The 17068-nt window shown below is 39.5% G+C and overlaps 1 protein-coding gene across 30 annotated transcripts in view; it reads right to left on the bottom strand.

Moving 5' to 3' along the window:
- Positions 1-15698, bottom strand: part of IKZF1 (IKAROS family zinc finger 1) — a 104498-nt gene extending 88800 nt beyond the window's left edge. For 7 of the 30 annotated variants that reach the window (XM_086897768.1, XM_086897322.1, XM_086897549.1 and 4 more), the window contains exons 1-2: positions 15017-15399; positions 5983-6054 (exon numbers count right to left, since the gene is read on the bottom strand). The gene's annotated coding sequence lies outside the window, so the exon portion shown is untranslated. Of the gene's footprint in view, positions 1-5982; positions 6055-6779; positions 6817-15016 lie in introns of all 30 variants that reach the window. The other 23 variants (XM_086896763.1, XM_086895698.1, XM_086895191.1 and 20 more) reach the window with 20 other exon arrangements.
- Positions 15699-17068: the final 1370 nt, after the last annotated feature.

A 17068-nucleotide genomic window follows, 5' to 3' on the forward strand; every position in this document is an offset into this window, starting at 1 on the left:
TGGATCCATACAGCTAAAACCCACACATTTGAAACCAAAACTTAAGATTCAGGGTAAGGTTGGGTCAAGCCGAGGCAGCAGTGGTGGCAGACACTCTGAGGAGGGCAGGTTTCCCAACAGTGGAACAGAGGGCTGTGGAAAAGGAGAGTGGGTGTATTGTCTTGCAAAAATATATCTTTGTCTCTCGCTGAGGGCCCAGGATAGACACTGTGACCAAGCACCAGGTGGGAGAGGAGAGTCAGAGCAGTTCAGAGATGGTGACATTTCCAAGATTCATGCCTGCCGTACAGAGGGAGCTGCATGCTGTATGGCAGGGGAGGAACCATGCTTGGGAGGTAATTGAGTCTCCAGGGTGAAAAGGAACCTTTCTCAGCAGGTTTAAGAGCAGATGTCAGCTTGGCCTTATATTTACATATGGAAATACACCTGTCATGAACGAGGGAACCTGTCTCTTGGTCTCACATAAAGAATGTGTTTAGACTGCCCACAAAGCAATGAGACACCCAGCATGATTACAGAAGACCTTACAGTTCCTCTAAATCTTCTGTTTAAAACCCACTCTGGGAAGAAATTGAACCAGAGTTGTTTCCTTGTAACACCTAACAAGTCATAGGTTTTCCCATGTCCCCAGAATCAGCAGGAGCACCCCTGACTTCCACAAGGGTAATATCCAAGAATGATAGCTCAGTCCAAATGCACACAAATGGATCTTAAAACCTGTTGCAGGTAACAACTGCTGCTCTTCAGTGTGTAACACAGCAATGGGAAGGGGGAGATGTATTCCACTGATGAGGGTGGGAGTATTTTGAAAAAGAACTAATGTCAAGTCATGTAAAAAGAAGCTGTGAATGTCAAATTGTCCATGATTGCCAACAGACATGCAACACATCTTCTGTAAAGTGCTTGCGTAACAGGAAAAGAGAGGACATTATGTTATCATCAGGAAATAGGAGATAATGAAATAGATGCCAAATAAAGAATGCAAGTTGCAGCCTAATAAAATAGCTCCTCTTTTCTACCCCACTTTTTTTCCTTTCTAATTCTGAAACAGTGTTTTGTCCAATACACATCTCCTTTTTCATTTCATTGGGTTGGAAAGAAAAAAACTACCCAATGATTATACCCAGTCATGTGTATTCCATTGAAATATGAACGAATGTAAACTTTGCTTATTTGACACCCAAAAGCTGAATAACATTCCTTGAGCTGGAAGTGGACTTCCAACCCAGTGGACCTTGGTTATATACAAAATCACAAATTTTCACTGAATTCTAAAACAGCAAAGGAAGATTTTTCACATAAGAGAACTTGTGTCCAATTTCTCACTTAGATCTACTTCTGTGAACAAAAGCATTTTCCCATTGTAAAATTAGGTGAATACTCCTTCCTCACAGAAGCAATCTTTGCCTGAGAACAAAAAAAATTTTGAAAAGTGCATGCCAAGTTACATAGAAACTGCTCTAATCCTTGTTCAGTGGCCATGGTTAGTCATCTTAATATATTTAATATAGACTTAATATATCATCTAAAGGGAGAGTAAATTGCAGGTCCCATTCAAAGCCATGTGAGATTTCCCCTGCATTTTTGCTGTTTAATACGTCCTTAATTAAAACTTCCTATATAAAAAAATACTAACACACCACTCATTTCCCCCAAAGTAGATAATTTGTCCCTGAGCTTCCAAGCCTCAGATGCTTGAAGCAGGCTCTCATTTTTTGCACCTCTTTGTGGAGAACTCAGCCCTTCAAGCTACATCTCAGTGAAAGTAAGAGTCAATCATTAGTGCAGACAGACACAAACAAACAAAAAATCCCAAACCAAACCCCCCCAAAAACATCCACCAAATTGTTAAAAAAAAGTCACTTTGAATTTTTGTCTTTCTCCATCACCAGATTTCAATTGGAGGGGAAGAAATTTCTGAGAGTTGAGAATTTTCTGAGAGTTGAGGATTATAACAATAATACCTACTACAAGAGAAAGACAAATGGACAAATTACTGGACAGATTTGTCCAGTAATGACAAATATTTCAGCCATGGGAAATTTCCTATCATAAATCACTGGAATACATGACTCTTCCTACACCATTTCTCCCCAGCCTATTTGGAGATTGTCTGAGTACACACTCTGCCAGCTCACAAAGAGGAGCTGCAAACATATTCACAATTTCCTCTAACTGGTATCTTTCAGTCCCACCTTTCCCTTCAGCTTCATCTAGGCAGCTCAAACCTCTCATTTAAAGCAAACTCCCCACTCCACCTCCACACAAGTATTAACAACAGTTATTTTTGCACAAACTCTTTCCCTTGCACTCTCACTGAGACATTTGCTGGATGTGACGAAGCTGACCCATCTCTTCCCAGTGCCTCCCAGGTTCAGGATGCACCAGTTCACTCCCACGTGGCTCATTTCCTCCCACATCTCGGTTTCAGCACCTCCCACTGACCTCTGCAGGAGAGTAAGAAGCCTTGACTATATATAGTAAGGTGCTGAAACATTTCTCACATAATCTGTGTGGGCAGAAGGTGGGAGAACATGCATCCTGCTTGGGAGCACATTCAGACTTGCCTGAATAAAAGTTGCTCTTCCTAAACATCAACAGTTTTAGTGTAAATACTTTGAATATACCCTCGTGTACTGTAAACTTGTAGACTTGAGCTATTATGCATCTCTGACTTGTCTTTTAATTATGGACAAAATGTTTTAGTGTCTCCATAGGGAAATAGTTATAACAAAAACTACATATTACTCTAAATTTGATCTTAAACATCAATTATTGTAGGTGTCATATAACTAATGTCAATTCTCACTGTACCACTCAACTTCTGGCCTTACTGAGAAACTGTTTTCTTTCTGAGGAACTGGCAGAACAATCTAAAACAACCAGACGAAAAACCCCCCACCACAAAGTAAAAGCTTTCAATAACAGATTTCAAAATTTGAAATTTTTCATCTGCCTTGTGTTTCCTTTTTCAGACATTCTCTCTCACCTACTCCATGCTCTAAATATTCAGCTGAAATGAACAATTTTCACATAAATAATTATAATGCTTAATAATTCAGCAACAGAGTCAACATTCTTTTCATTTTTTTAAACTTCTTTCTCCAAAATTTTTCTTTTTCATTTTGTAAATCCTCCAGCTGCACTGGAAACAGCTTTGGCGAACAGACACTACTCCTAAACTGCCTGTCTCACACACCACACGTTGCCAAAAATGAACTTCAGTGGTTGTTTGCAGCACCCTGGCAGGTATATGTGGCACTGCTGGAGTCAGAGTCTCACCCTTAACTAATGTGACACTATTGGTAATTTTGGCAGTGATGGCTATCTCAGCTCAAAAATGCTCCCATTGAAACAGAGTTCTGAACTAACTTGGCTGGGTCTTTCTCCATCTAAGAGTCTTCCTCTCTGTATTACATATGGACCTTTAAGCTGCCTGCTTTATCCATACACACTTACATGAGGTGACAACGAGGAATAAGGAGCCTTAGGCTTGGATTCTGAGATTACCCTACCACTGGCCCTATGTAGCTTGAGACCATGCCTTTGTCTCTGAATTCAAGTCTTTTTCCTGAAAGCAAAAGCCTATACAGTGTCTTGCAGACCAGAGGCATTCAGACACAGATTTTCTCAGGAACACAGATACAGTCTGAGTATGAGAACAAGCGCCTTGGTAGCATCACCTCAGTGAGCTGTGTGACAAAGGTGAGTTACTACATAGCTTATGAAGACTCATCCTTTAAAATCCAACCCTTCCACTATTGACTGTGATAGCATTCTGGCTTCTCTAGGAATGAATGCAACCTATAAAATATAACTCTGGGTCAAAAATAAACTTTTAAAGAAATAAAAAGAAAAAAAGGCTAATCAGAAATCATGATCAGCTATCCTCTTGTAAGCTGATCGAAATCATGATCAGCTATCCTCTTATAAGCTGATCTTATCAGGGTTGAGTCACATGAAGTATAAACTAATCTCCAGGAAACAAGCACCCCCTATACTCTTGCTCTAGAAATTCTTTTAAACACCTATTTTTTTGCCTCTGTGTCACATAGAAACAATGTGAAACAGTAGGGAAAGCAAAAAGCAATAGTGAGGCATCAGCCAAAGTGATGTTCTGAATTGCCACTATATTATTCTTCAAATAGATATTCCTCCAACAAGATAAAATTTGCTTGGGTTCTCCATCTATCCTTTGATTTTGCTTGTAGGCACAGGTGGAGCCACAAGAGCTCTGTCTCCCATTTTTTTCCCCTCAGAGAATTCCCTTCCTTGTGGGGATCCTCCACAGCTGGCAGCACTTTTTCCTGTTTCTACAGCAGCTTTAATACCTCCTGCACTGGATTGAATGCTACAAAGCATAGTGGGAAATTATGGACCAGAGGTGGGGAGGAAGCATCTTTAGGAGGAAGCAGAAAATAAGCTTTTCAAAGGATGAGAGAATGAAAAGGCCAGATAGCAGATCAGTAGAGGAGAAAATACACTCAATCTTTAGGTCTTTAGATTACAAAAACAAAGTGCAGAAGCCACGCAGCTGTAACTAACAGTTTTCAAGGCACAGACACACAAGAAAAAAAATAAATAAAAAAAACTCAGGCTTTAGCTGATGTTCAGAGCAATTCCTGGAAGTTACCAGAATTAGAAGCACTGCAAGAACCTCAACAGACTCACATATTTAAAGGGATAATATTGAAATCCTACATGATGGGCAAATAACTAAATAAAAAAATAATTTTTCCATAAGAAGAGAAGACCAAAGGCATGGTGCTATAAACTTCATTATAGCTATACACCTGAGGAATTAGCTACAGGTCAGATTTGAAAATCAGTTCTTAATAATTTTTCTTAAAATATATTACTATAAGAGGGCATGATGTACCTACAAATCAATCTTACTCCCCTCCTGAAAATAAACCCCAAATACTAAATCACTATGTTATAGATTTAAACTAGGTTAATATTTTTGTGTTTCTTCTGAGTATGAGAGGAGGGCTATGATTCCCCATTGTCATGTCTCTTGTAGACCTCATGAAAACCAAATGCAGAGGAGACTGGGTGCACCACTGTATTTGTATTACCACTCAAGTGTGAAACTCTTCCAGTGGAGACTGTCCTGTGCTTGTGTATTTCCTGCAGTGTCATAAGGTTATACTGCAACTATATATCGTGTGCACACTCATGGGAGAGTATGTATTTTTTATTTTGGATTAAAATCCCCCTCCAATGAATTTGCTGTCTAAGTTTCTTCCAGTTTCAATTGATATATTTTTTATGTAAAATTTTGTCATTTTCTCTTTCTCATTTCTAGAAGTCTTCAGGAATGTGCAATACAGGCTAATTTTAATTCTTCAGTTCCAGAGTCAGACTTCGGGGACATGCGCAAAGAAAAGTCAATACACAAAACTAAACTGCCTTTAGTGTTAAGCCTCACTAAATGTGTGAATTTGGTCAAATATCTGCCTTTTTGCCTTAGTTTCCCTGAAACTAAGGTTAGGCTCTATTGATGAAAAGCCCTGTAAAAAGAATAAGGAATTATTATTATTGCTATATACTAATTAACCCTTCAGGGAACTGTAAGAAAAAGCATAAAAAGTGGCACAGCTTCTCCTCTCCCAGCTGGACAGACTTGAGGTAATTTGGCAGAGCAGTACAGGAAAGTTTTCAGCTAGATTCAGAAGAGGCATTGGAGCACACAAATCCAGCATGTATCCATTCCACTCAACACCAGCACTAACCCTACCGATACTTTTGTTTCTTTCAGGGCAACCCCTGATCTCCAGGCACAACTGCTAGAGTCCAGATCCCTCTGAGCAGCTATGCACTTCATTCCATGGTGGGATTCATATTACTTTATGTCAGCAGCTTTTAATAAAGCCAGTCCTATAAAAAAGCACAAATGGCAGTAGTAGGCTCATTTTACACATTGAATAAATTAAATAAATTGGTCAGCTAGAATACCGAAAACGCAAGTTTAGATCCTACCCTGAGAGATGCAGAGCAAGCACTTTGAATCCACTGCCCAGGTCTGTTGAGGAGAAGTCCCTGGGGTGTGATCTAGAGGAAGAATAAGAGTGACATTTGTAAACTGATCATTGCTCATGGTTTCCATACCTACCCTGCTGTAGTTTAACTTACAAGAAGAGAAGTGATTTTATTAAACTCTTGAAGAAGGAGCAAAGAATAGTTTCACCATCTGTTTCCATCTGGAGAGATTTGAGAAGGTTATATCAATACTAGTTTGACCTGAGTCTTTGCTATAGTGCTGCTGTGGCATCCATTTCAGTAAATTCCCTAGTAAAAGACAGGTAGACTGCATGAGGACTTTCAAGGTTACTGAAAAGCTGTTTGATATGTGAGGAGGTGTGAAATCAGGAAGCAAGGCACAGGTGATGGAGGACTCCATAGCACTGCTTTTCAACTTGAACACAGCTTAAAACTTCTAGGCACATTGTGTGTCCACTCAGTGCAGTAATTTTCCATATGACATCTCACATTACTGAAGCCGGAGTCAATTTGGACATGTGTGAAAGTAACTGGAGGTTTGCAGCATGGGGGCAGTGTCACTTCTCCTGGATAAAATCAGAGGGCAGGCCTGAATGGTACATTATCCAATATTGACTATCCAGGTACTAATAACTGCTTAACTGGCATTTTCTAGATTTTTAGGGAATTTGCTGTTAGGAAATCTGAACAAAATTAAGTTTCAGTTAGCAAGATATTTTTTATTAAAAAGGCTTCACAATAAAAACCTTACCAAAAAAATTGTTATTGATATTTACCAAATTCTTTGCAGGGTCAGTCTTTATCTCTTTGCTGCTGTGAAGAAATAAAAAAGAAAAATCTGGTTGTTGACCTAACCTGTCACTTTGCCTTAAAAAGCATAAAACAGCAGAAAGAATAACTTCGTACCTATTTCTGACTACCTTGTTTCTATCAGTTCCTTTGATAACATTCAAACTTCTATCAATTCCTTTCCTACTTCATCACGTCATAAGAGAACAAGCTTCTAGAACCAGAGGCAAACAAGCATGTCTCTTGTGACCAGTGATCAAATTTGTCCTCAAAGTTGTCGATAATTCCCAACACGGGCTGATCAGCTTTTGCATGCATGGAATCATTAGACTTCCCAAAAGCCTTTTCTGGCCATCCTTTGCTCATGAGTGTAATTGATGGCAACCCTATGCCACGTGCTCAATTGGACCAGATGATCCACTGTAGTCCATTCCATCCTGATTCATTCTGTGATTCTGTAATTGCTACTGACGGTATTGTATAAATTTTTCTGGAGAAGAGTGGCAGTTCTAGATTGTTTTGCATGCAGTTAGTAAATGAGTCAGCACCTTCTTGTAAAACAGTAGTAACTTCAAGTGTACTGAATCATGGTTTCAAGGTACTCTAAGGGTCTCTTATCTGCACAGGCAACACATTTTCTGTTTGCTTCAGCAGGGAGGCTATTATACTGAGACTGAAAAAAAAGGGGTTGAGGTCTCATGTCTTATTCTGAGATCAGCATTTAACTGTTTCAGTGCATTGCATTTGCATCTTCTCTTGAGAGTTTTAATATATTCTTCTAAGTGATGGCTAAAATCTTCCAGAGGTAAGTGTACAGTCCACTCAAACTGCTAACTCCATGTTGTCACAAGCTTTGTTAATGAGTGTGTGCAAGGAAAAAAGAAACTGTGAAAAAGAAACAGAATGTTGAACATATATTAAAAAATAAATAATTCTTTGAAAATGAATCATTGTTTCTTCTGGAATGAAATTTCCCATTCTTCATATATTTCACTCCTTGACTTTCCTGTGTGTCTCTCGGTCACTCTCCCCTCCTCTTGCTCTCTTCCCACATCCTTGCACACTTAACTCAGATAGAGGCAGTGTACTCAGTGGCTACCTTTGGGTGACATTTCTTGGCAGCCTGGCAATAAGCACAGGTTTCCTGGTCACCTGCCCTCTGCCATTAGTTGAGGCAGGGGTCAACCTCTGTTTTCTCTCAGTTCAGACTCTTTTCTATATACAAGCATGAATTCCCCAAAATGGCTGGTAGGAGCTTAATATATCTTGTGATCCCTACATCACATCAACTTTAGCTGATAGTCACCAACCAGTTTGCTTTCTGCCTAAAGTGGTGTAGGAGCACAGCCCTAGAACCCTCATGTTCTTATGGAGGAGGCCAAGAATAAAGGAAGATCGACTATAATCTCACTACAATGAGGAACATGGTAAACTTAGATACTAAAAAAATGAGGTTAAAGTTCAGCAAATTAATCTTATATTGGCTAAACCTGCACTTCACAGTTTCTCAACATTTCCCCGATTTTCCTGACAAGATAGGGGCAGCAGTGTAACTCCACAGGAACCAAAAGCAATAAGTGGTCTCTACCAACTGTCCTCTTCCAGTTGAAAATAAATCCAGGTTTTTTTTACCCTCAGGTAGGACTTCATTATATCACAATTTGTCCTTCATGAGCCAAAACCTCTTTGTGCTGTAACCACTGGCAGGAGTGACTTCACTGGGAGAAAGAGATTCCTACATCCATGCTGCCAAGCGAGTTCAGAGTTGGGGCTGTGAAGTTGTTCTCAACACCAGGGCTCATTTCCAAACTCATGAAATTAATCCCATGCAATTTTCCCACAAGCTCATGTGTGGAAAGCACAAACGTATTTCCCTATAGAGGTAAAAGTATGCAATCACCCTATCTACTTTAAAGATATAATAAAGTCTGCACTTTAGCATTCATTCTATAGTCCAGTGCTTTGATATTATTATTTTGTATTATTTTGTTGCTTTCTTTTTACTCAAGGATTACTTTGGTAAAATCTTTCTTTCATATCCTCAAAGGAAATCAGAATGCCACATTTCCCATTGGCAAACAGCATTCTCAGCCATCTGAACCTTTGGTGTACCACTGAACAGCAAGACTGTGCAGCAGATAGTATTTATAGTACATTTTATGAGACCAAAAGTTGTCAGTTAAACCACTAGAAACTAATAAGTAGGCCTAGTGTCATTTGAATTGTCAACAGGATATAAGCTGATATAAGAGGAACACCTACATTTTTTTAGGCTTTTTCATAAATAAATGTACTGTTGATAGTCATGCTTGACTTTGTAGGAATGTTCTAAATAAGGACTATAGTAATTTCCTCCATTGCAGCAGTAATGATCATCAGATCATTAAAAGACATACACTCTATAGGCATGCCTAATTCTTGAATGTGATCTTGCTCAGAAACCTGTGTTTTACAATAAGTGTTCTCACATACTCTATTTATTTTTTCAGGGAGAGAGCTAGCAATAGAAAAACCACAACACTGAAAACTGTTTCTATGATGGAAAGGGTGAATGCTAAAGCACACAGAAGAGGGAAATATTATTTCATTCGATAAACAGAAACCCCTTTTGAACTAAGTCACATTTTTAAGTGCATTAAAGCCAGTGAATGCATTGCCTTAAGTGTGAAATTTCATTTGTGTATATATGTATATATACACATATTTATATATATAATGTATATTTATGTGTAACAATAGCAAAGCCCTCTTTCAATAAAATAAATCAAATTCTCAATTGATGAAATTCCATTCTTTGTCCTTCACCCCTCCCTAAATCATGTGCTATGAGAGAAGCTACTTTACACAGCTTTGAAGAGATAGGTAATTGTCCAGAGACAGAGGTTCTCCTTGCCCTTCTATAATAAATACAGAGTACCAAGAAACTATGGATGAAATAAAAGTCCATAAGATTTGAATCTGCCAGTTTCAGATCCAGTACACTCAGAATAGATATGAATCTACTTCTTTATTTATTCTACTTCTGATTATCACTAATACTTACCTGCATGATCAAAGAAAATCTAATTGGTTCCAAATCCCTAGGATAAAATGCAGTTCAGTCAGTTCCTGTAAGATGAAAAATCTTAAATTTTCACTGACAGAACAGCCTGATGCTCTTGTAAGTTAAGGTTTTGAAAGTTTAACACTAAACCATTTAAGTATACCTAATCCCAACCTAGAATTACAAGATGAAGTGCATATGGCATCCCAAAAATGTAAATTACTATCTGCTCAAAGAACATGTGATTTTAAACAAAGGCAGAGATTTCCCTGAAAAGGGAGGCTGAGGAACTTGCCTGTGCACACACTTATCAAGAAGAAATCTGCGCCACATTCTTTCCAGTTTGGAATAGGAAGTATATGTGAAAAATATGGTGGGAAAGATTTTTCTAGAAATATATCAGCCTGATTGAAAAAAGCAAGTGGTGAGACTCTGAATAAGTAGCAGAATTTGTAATGATTTTTGCTATTAAAATTTAGACAGAGCTTCGATAGAAGTTCCAGTGTGCCTTTTAGTTGTGCCTTTCTTCATTATTCCTCTCTTCTTCAACAGAGAGAAAACACTGCACTGTTCAGTATGAGCTCTGAACTTATGTGCAGCTGTTCTTAAAAAGACAGGCAGTTTGAAGAAACTTGTGTTTAAAGCCAGGAAGGATGAGTTAATTGTCAAGAGCCTCTATTCCTATAATTTGGCAAAACAAAACACACTGACAAAAAAGAAAACCAAATCTCAGAGATGAAACATAAATTTTAGATTTCTTCCACACAGGACTTGAGATAATAAAGAAAATAATAAAAAAACAAAACACTTCTTTCTGATACAGCAATGTTTCCAGCACACCTGGGATTTTGCAGTGGTATTTATCAGATGATGTGAGAGTATGGCTGGGAGCAACAGCTGACATTAAGTCAGAGTTCCTTGTAGGATGGAGCCCCTGTAGTTACTCACAGGTCATGTTGCATTTGCATATGGAGATGGAGCCCTCTAGCATGGACTGACTTAGCCAAGACAGCTTCAGACTAGCAGTGCTACAATAACAGCAGAGACTCCAGTGCAAGCTTGCTCTGGCTACCCCTGGGGCTCCAGGCAGATCTGTACAGCCCACAGCAATTGATGTTTTTCTGACTTGGTTACAGTGGCACTACGTACTTGAGCTTGACTGAATCAAGGCAGAGCTGGAGCTGTGATCACACACAGCATGCCCCAGCTGCTGTGCCGAGTCCATACAGCTTGCTCTGGGCTCAACTGATTCTTCTGGTGGGGAGAATCTTCTTTATAAAGGACATCTCTGGTCATGGCCCCTCTTTCACCAGGCAGACAACACGGCAGAGCTACTATACTGGCTTCAATTTAACCTAGGACTCCTCTGATGTGATGGGAACTGCTGAGATGCAGGCTTTCTTTGGCACTCTGGTATGCAGGGATGCAAACTTGATTCCATGTGATCCCTTCCTGCATCCCATGTTAACACTTATCAAAACAGCTTTAGCTGAAGCCCTGCCAGTTTAGATCAGCTGTGAAGCTGGGCAGCCCTGGACATTTGTGCTTGGCAAAAATATGCAATTTTTTCACAGGCAAATGAACACAATGAGTTATCACTATATATGTATATGTATTTCTTGTCCATTTATATTTCTTGGAATCTCTTTGCCATGAAATGAAACACAGATGTCTTTATGCTAGTCATCTTGAAACTAGAAATGCTTATTACTAGACACAAATGACTGATACTTAAAACTGCGTGCTATTCCTCATTGTGTACCAAACTGGGTATTTATCCTACATCCATAGTCTAGTTCCTGCTTGAAAGCATGCAGCAGGAATCATGAGCTCTCCAAAAAGTACCTGATACCAGAAGGTACTTCTGTCCCTAAATGGAGAATTAGGATATACAGGCAGAAAGCTACTTTTGCAGAGCAAAGGCACTGACACATTCCCCTTGTTACCTAGCAGAGCTCACTGCTCTAACTGGGGCACTCAAATCCTGACACCATGCATGCAGAAAAGTCTGTGCATAACACAGTATCCTACAAGAATCACCGCACAAAAACTTCCAAGGAGGAGAGTTCAGCTGCAGCCCAGCTAGGAGAGCAGGAGGCATTTTTCCCGCAAGGAGAAACCTCTGCCCCTGCCCCAAGAACACACTACAGAGATGTGGATCAGGGATTTAAGACAAGCACTTTGTCAGAAGGAGTGCAACCTCACCTGTAACTAAATGCTTACAGGGCTGTTCAGAATGTAAGTTTTTTTTCGTCTGTGAGATCTTAGAATGGGTAAGGGAGAAGAACCAGTGAGTGAGTCATCCTATCCAACCTTCCTTCTCAAGCAGGGTCATCCTACAGCACATTATACAGGATTGCATCCAGACAGTTGTTGAATATCTCCAGATATTCAATTCAAATCTGCTTCTCTGGAGAAAGTCCCCTGCTGATCAGACATAGGTAATTTTGTATCTAAAGCTATCTTAATTCCATGCTCTATTTTCAATGGATTTGAGAAATATTTGTGGGTCAAAAGATGTCTCCCAAACTTGGAGCCTCTGCCTCCAAGCTGGAGAGAAATCTCAGTGGCTACTAAATATTAAATGTCTAAATATACATCTACTAGATCTTCTCTTAGCAAGCTCTAAACTGTCCACTTGATTTCATAACAGAAATATTTTCATGTGTTTTCAGACATCTTCAAACTGAGACTATGATAATTCATTTTTATTTCTTCACTTGTGGAAAATTTTCTTTGGAATTGAGGCAGATAATCACTGGTATATCAAATTGCTGCTGTAAATAGAAGAAAGTGAGTTTAAGTGTAAGTGAATTGCCATATAAAAGGGAAGCAGTAGCAGAAATAGAAAGCAAAGAGTATTTCAGTAATTTTTAAAATATTTTCCTTCATTTGGTTACAAGGATGGATTTACTTTAAAAATAACTAAATTTTCAATGGAATAAATATCCTATGCAGTTATCTATCTACTTTCTAGGATCTAGCAACCAATTCACTAGTTTGATTCTTTTTCACTTGCACAGCTTGCAGCAGACTGAATGCTCCAGGGATTTCACTGCCTGAATTCTGTGACTTCTGTGAGAAACTGTCTCAGCAGTCTTCTTTATCAATTGGTATCATAGTGTGATATTATACCTTTGACTCTGTTTTCAGTGCAGACATAGTTCAAGTACATGACTTATCTGCCAGCAAAATGGTCTGTTCCAAGCCCACAGAAGTCAGGAACAGCCTTTCTGCTGGTTGGCCACATCACAATTAAATAAAGTTCTATCACAAATAAATCAGAATATTTAATGGCATGTAAGAATGCTAAATTAAGACAGATATTTCTTGAGGAGGCTTTTTTTGTTGTCATTTTAAAGTCATGTCTTTGGAAGAAGAGGCCAGCCTTTAGGCCACAGCATTGTAAGTCTACTTTATATCCAAGAAAGTTATACTTTAGTCACACAGTTTATCTGAACAATTATTATTCCTAACTACAGTACACCTGAAAGAAAAGACTTAGTTCCTTATAGATTTTCATGAAAAAGAATAAAAGAATACTTAAAAATACTGAGGTAGTACTCAACCTACTGCTCATTCCAGCTGTCAGAGTTCAGAGTGCAGTAAAAACACGAGTTACACCAAATGTTCACACCAAACAGTATGATCATTACTGGGGCAGATACATTCTCTTTTAGTTTTCTCCTTATATGTGTAATATCTTTTTCCTCTGCCTGTTGAAGCTAATGTCTAAAGCAGAAACAAAAACCAAAACTTCAAACCAGTTCCTGTGTCTAGCTTCATAACATTTCAGACAGTTTAGTGAGGTTGGGGTTGTTAATCCTTTTCTGTTTTAGTTTGAGGTATGGGGGGACAAACAACACACTCTTAAAATTTGCAATAGAGCTGTTGCTAGATAATGTGGGGGGGGGTTTCAGGTGATCAGTATTTGCTTGACTCTGCAATCACTGGTTATCAATGAATTCAGTAGTAGCAAAATTTCTCCATATATTTCCTTGGTTTTCTGCAAACCCAAGACCATCTGTTTATAAAGCCATGGGAATTTTGCCTGCGCCCTCAGTCGTAAGAAACTTTTACGTAATATGCCTATACACCTATCCTTTCCTAGCTGTTTACACACCCAGACACTTGCTTCTTTTCTTTGACAAAGTGATATTTGTGGTCTGCCCTTTAACTCACATTCACATCTGCATTGCTTCCCTTTACCTTCCCCTGCTGTCACCAGTCATTTTACCATCATCTCCACTTCTTCGTCCAGTCAATGTATTTTCCAGCCACATCTCCCTATTTCTCAAAGTTGTCAAGGTTCACTGTTTTGGTTGAACTCTTTCTCTCACTGCCAGCATGCTCATTTCCTGCACTTCTCCAAACCTTGATCATCTCTTATTGTTTCTTCCTTGAGTAAGGAACTTACAGACAAGTAGTTTTGATTCATATATGAAGGCTATATCAAATATGGACACTGATGAATATTCCACTTTGACAGGTTTTTTTGGAACAATGGTATGGCAGGGAAAGCCTTGTCAGCCCGGCTGTGGTGATAATGTCATGAAGCAAAGCAGCAAAAGTTCCAGTCTTGAGCTTCCTCAGCACTCAGGAAAGCTCCCTTCCCTCAGGCCACCCTGCAACCTCATTGAGGCCACCTTTCTCCGTGACCTCTTCCTCTTCAGAAAAGTCAAAATACCTGGAAAAGAGATTATCTAGCCATTTGGTAGGTCTGCTTATGCACATATTTACTGGGAAAATCAACAGAAACTTCTAGCATGATGAAGTTAAGCGCATGTGTAATTATTCACAGACTGAGGCCCAGCAACTGCTGCCCCTCTGGAAAATGGCGGTGCTGCCTGACACTTCCTGGTCAAGACTGCTGTGGGAGGCTCCAGGGAACAAACATAGTTCACAGACAAAGCAAAAACCTCAACCCACTGAATCTATAAACCACTGATGTCTGTATTAGACATCCTCAGCTATAATAAAACATAATTATGAAATCAAACTAATTTACTTAATGACAATAAAACCCAAATTGCAATGAATTTAACTTGAAGAAAGCCTTAACGAAGAAACCGTTACAGGGCAATTTTTTTTTAAGACTAACTTAATAGAAACTTTCAAGCAAGCTTTCCACAAGCCCATATTTTAAAAGAACACCAAACCAAAACAATATAAAGCACATACCTTTGAGTAGCTGGGAGAGCTGTGGTGCTTGGGATGGAACCTGTGGCCCGCTGCTTTCCAGAGGCACTGCACCTCAGCACAGACCAGGGCTCACCTGCTACCCCAGAGGGCAAGGTCACCAAGGGCCTGATGACAGCTGGGGCTGCCTGGGTGCCTACACTAGAACCCGGGCTTGTGGGTGCTGGGATGGGTGAAGCCAATAAAGACCCATCAGTGGCCTGACATAATTTTACAGGAGTTCCCTGAAGAGGGAAAAGAATAATCAGCACAGGGTTGGTCACAACTGCAAAATGGCTGCCCCCTAGGACAGTGGGAGAGCCCAGGCAGGGCCGCAGTGCCCAGTCAGGTACTGCCCCAGAGGTGGTGAAATGTCACTGTCAGGCTTGTGTGCTTGTCCCAACACCTCCCAAGACTCATGGCCCTGTGGGGAGGGATGGCTATGGCATGGCCGGAGGGGGGCCTGCCAATTCCAGGAGCTTATCCTAGAGTCAGCATATTTGTTGTCTCCATATAAAGAAGCAAGATGAGATGCTGTCTGCCCTTTTCTCCTGAGTGAGAGGTAACTCTCTTGTAGTTTCCAAATCTGCATTTAAAATCCATTTTCCATGCAAAACAGTACTCCGTTCAGACATGTCCATAGCTGCCTGCGGTGTGCAGTAACAGGCTCAGTCACACGCAGCTCTAGCCAGAGAGTATCCTGGACCACATGTTTTTATTTTGTGGAATTATTTTGTGAACTATATCCTGATGTCTTCTAAACACCTCAGGTCTTCAAAGACATTCAGCAGAGAGGTGAGGCTCAGATCTCCCCTGGTGGTCTGGTCCCAGCTCGGCACAGGTATAGGGAATGTCACCTTTCCTTCTCTGACTAAAAACAGTGACATCAAACTGCTCATTGTTTAAGCAAAACAAAAACAAATAAAAAGGAAGAAAAAAAAGAAAGACAAGAGCGTGTACCAGTTTTAAAAATGGTCTTTGATGATGTTTCACTGGAAGTCAGGGTTTTAGCTAGATGCCAGAAGGATATGGCATGACCTGCTCTGTACTCTTATTAATAAACTAGTCTATGACAGAAGCAATATCCCCCTGTGTATCTCTTGTCAATGTTGTGCAATAATTTCCACTCTAACCCACTTTTCTCCATCACCCACCTAAACTGCTTGTGCAAATTTTATCCTTCAGGGTAAAAATTTCCATGCCTGACCTCTGCATGAAACTACAATTTTTTGGAATTATGAGGTAAAACAGTCTTCTGAGAATAAGAGAAAAGGAAAACACACTTCTCTGCGTAAAAAAACAATCCAAACAAACCTCACCCCAAAATAGAATTTAAAAAATTTCATTGCTTTTTCATAGTTCTGGGGATAGTGTAAAAAAATCATTATAAAAGGAGTATTGTAAAAGAGCAGAATATTACCTATGCTCAAACACTGCCATGTTGGACTTGACAGCACCATGCAGATGCATGCTTTAGTAAACAGGTGAAATGCATTTGTATATAAGTAGTGTAGAAAGTATATACTTCTGGCATTATGTATCTTTTTATATACATGTTTATACATCTGTACAATAAAAATGTGCATGATTATGTACAAGTGTGTGCTGTTCTCTATACACTTACTGTATATGTAAGTTTGAAAGGTACCCACTGAGAATCATACTGAATTTTGTGATGGGAGGAGATGCACTGCCTGGCAAAGACACAGCTGCAATGTTTGTCACCAGACAAGTTCCTGTCTAGACTGCTTAAGGTAGGCAATGGTTCAGAAAGTACTGTCAGGATCACTGACTGAGGGCCCATTGAATTTTATCATTTTTCCTCTACTTGTTTTGAAAATTTTAGGACTGCAGTTTCTTAAAGAATACAAATACCTATGGGAGGAAGGCCTTCTTGTGTTGGCACAGATGATAAATGTAGCTTCCCCAGCTGCTCATCTCCTCAGATGCCAAGGCTCCACTTTAGTCACAGACAAGCAAAGCTCAGGCAAATATTTACCAGGCAAGATCTTTTCTTTCTTTTCTCAGAGGAAGAAATTTTTATACAAGGTGGTG

The sequence above is a fragment of the Cyanistes caeruleus genome, chromosome 1 (assembly GCF_971803275.1).
Source record: "Cyanistes caeruleus chromosome 1, bCyaCae1.hap1.1, whole genome shotgun sequence".
Lineage (NCBI taxonomy): Eukaryota > Metazoa > Chordata > Aves > Passeriformes > Paridae > Cyanistes > Cyanistes caeruleus.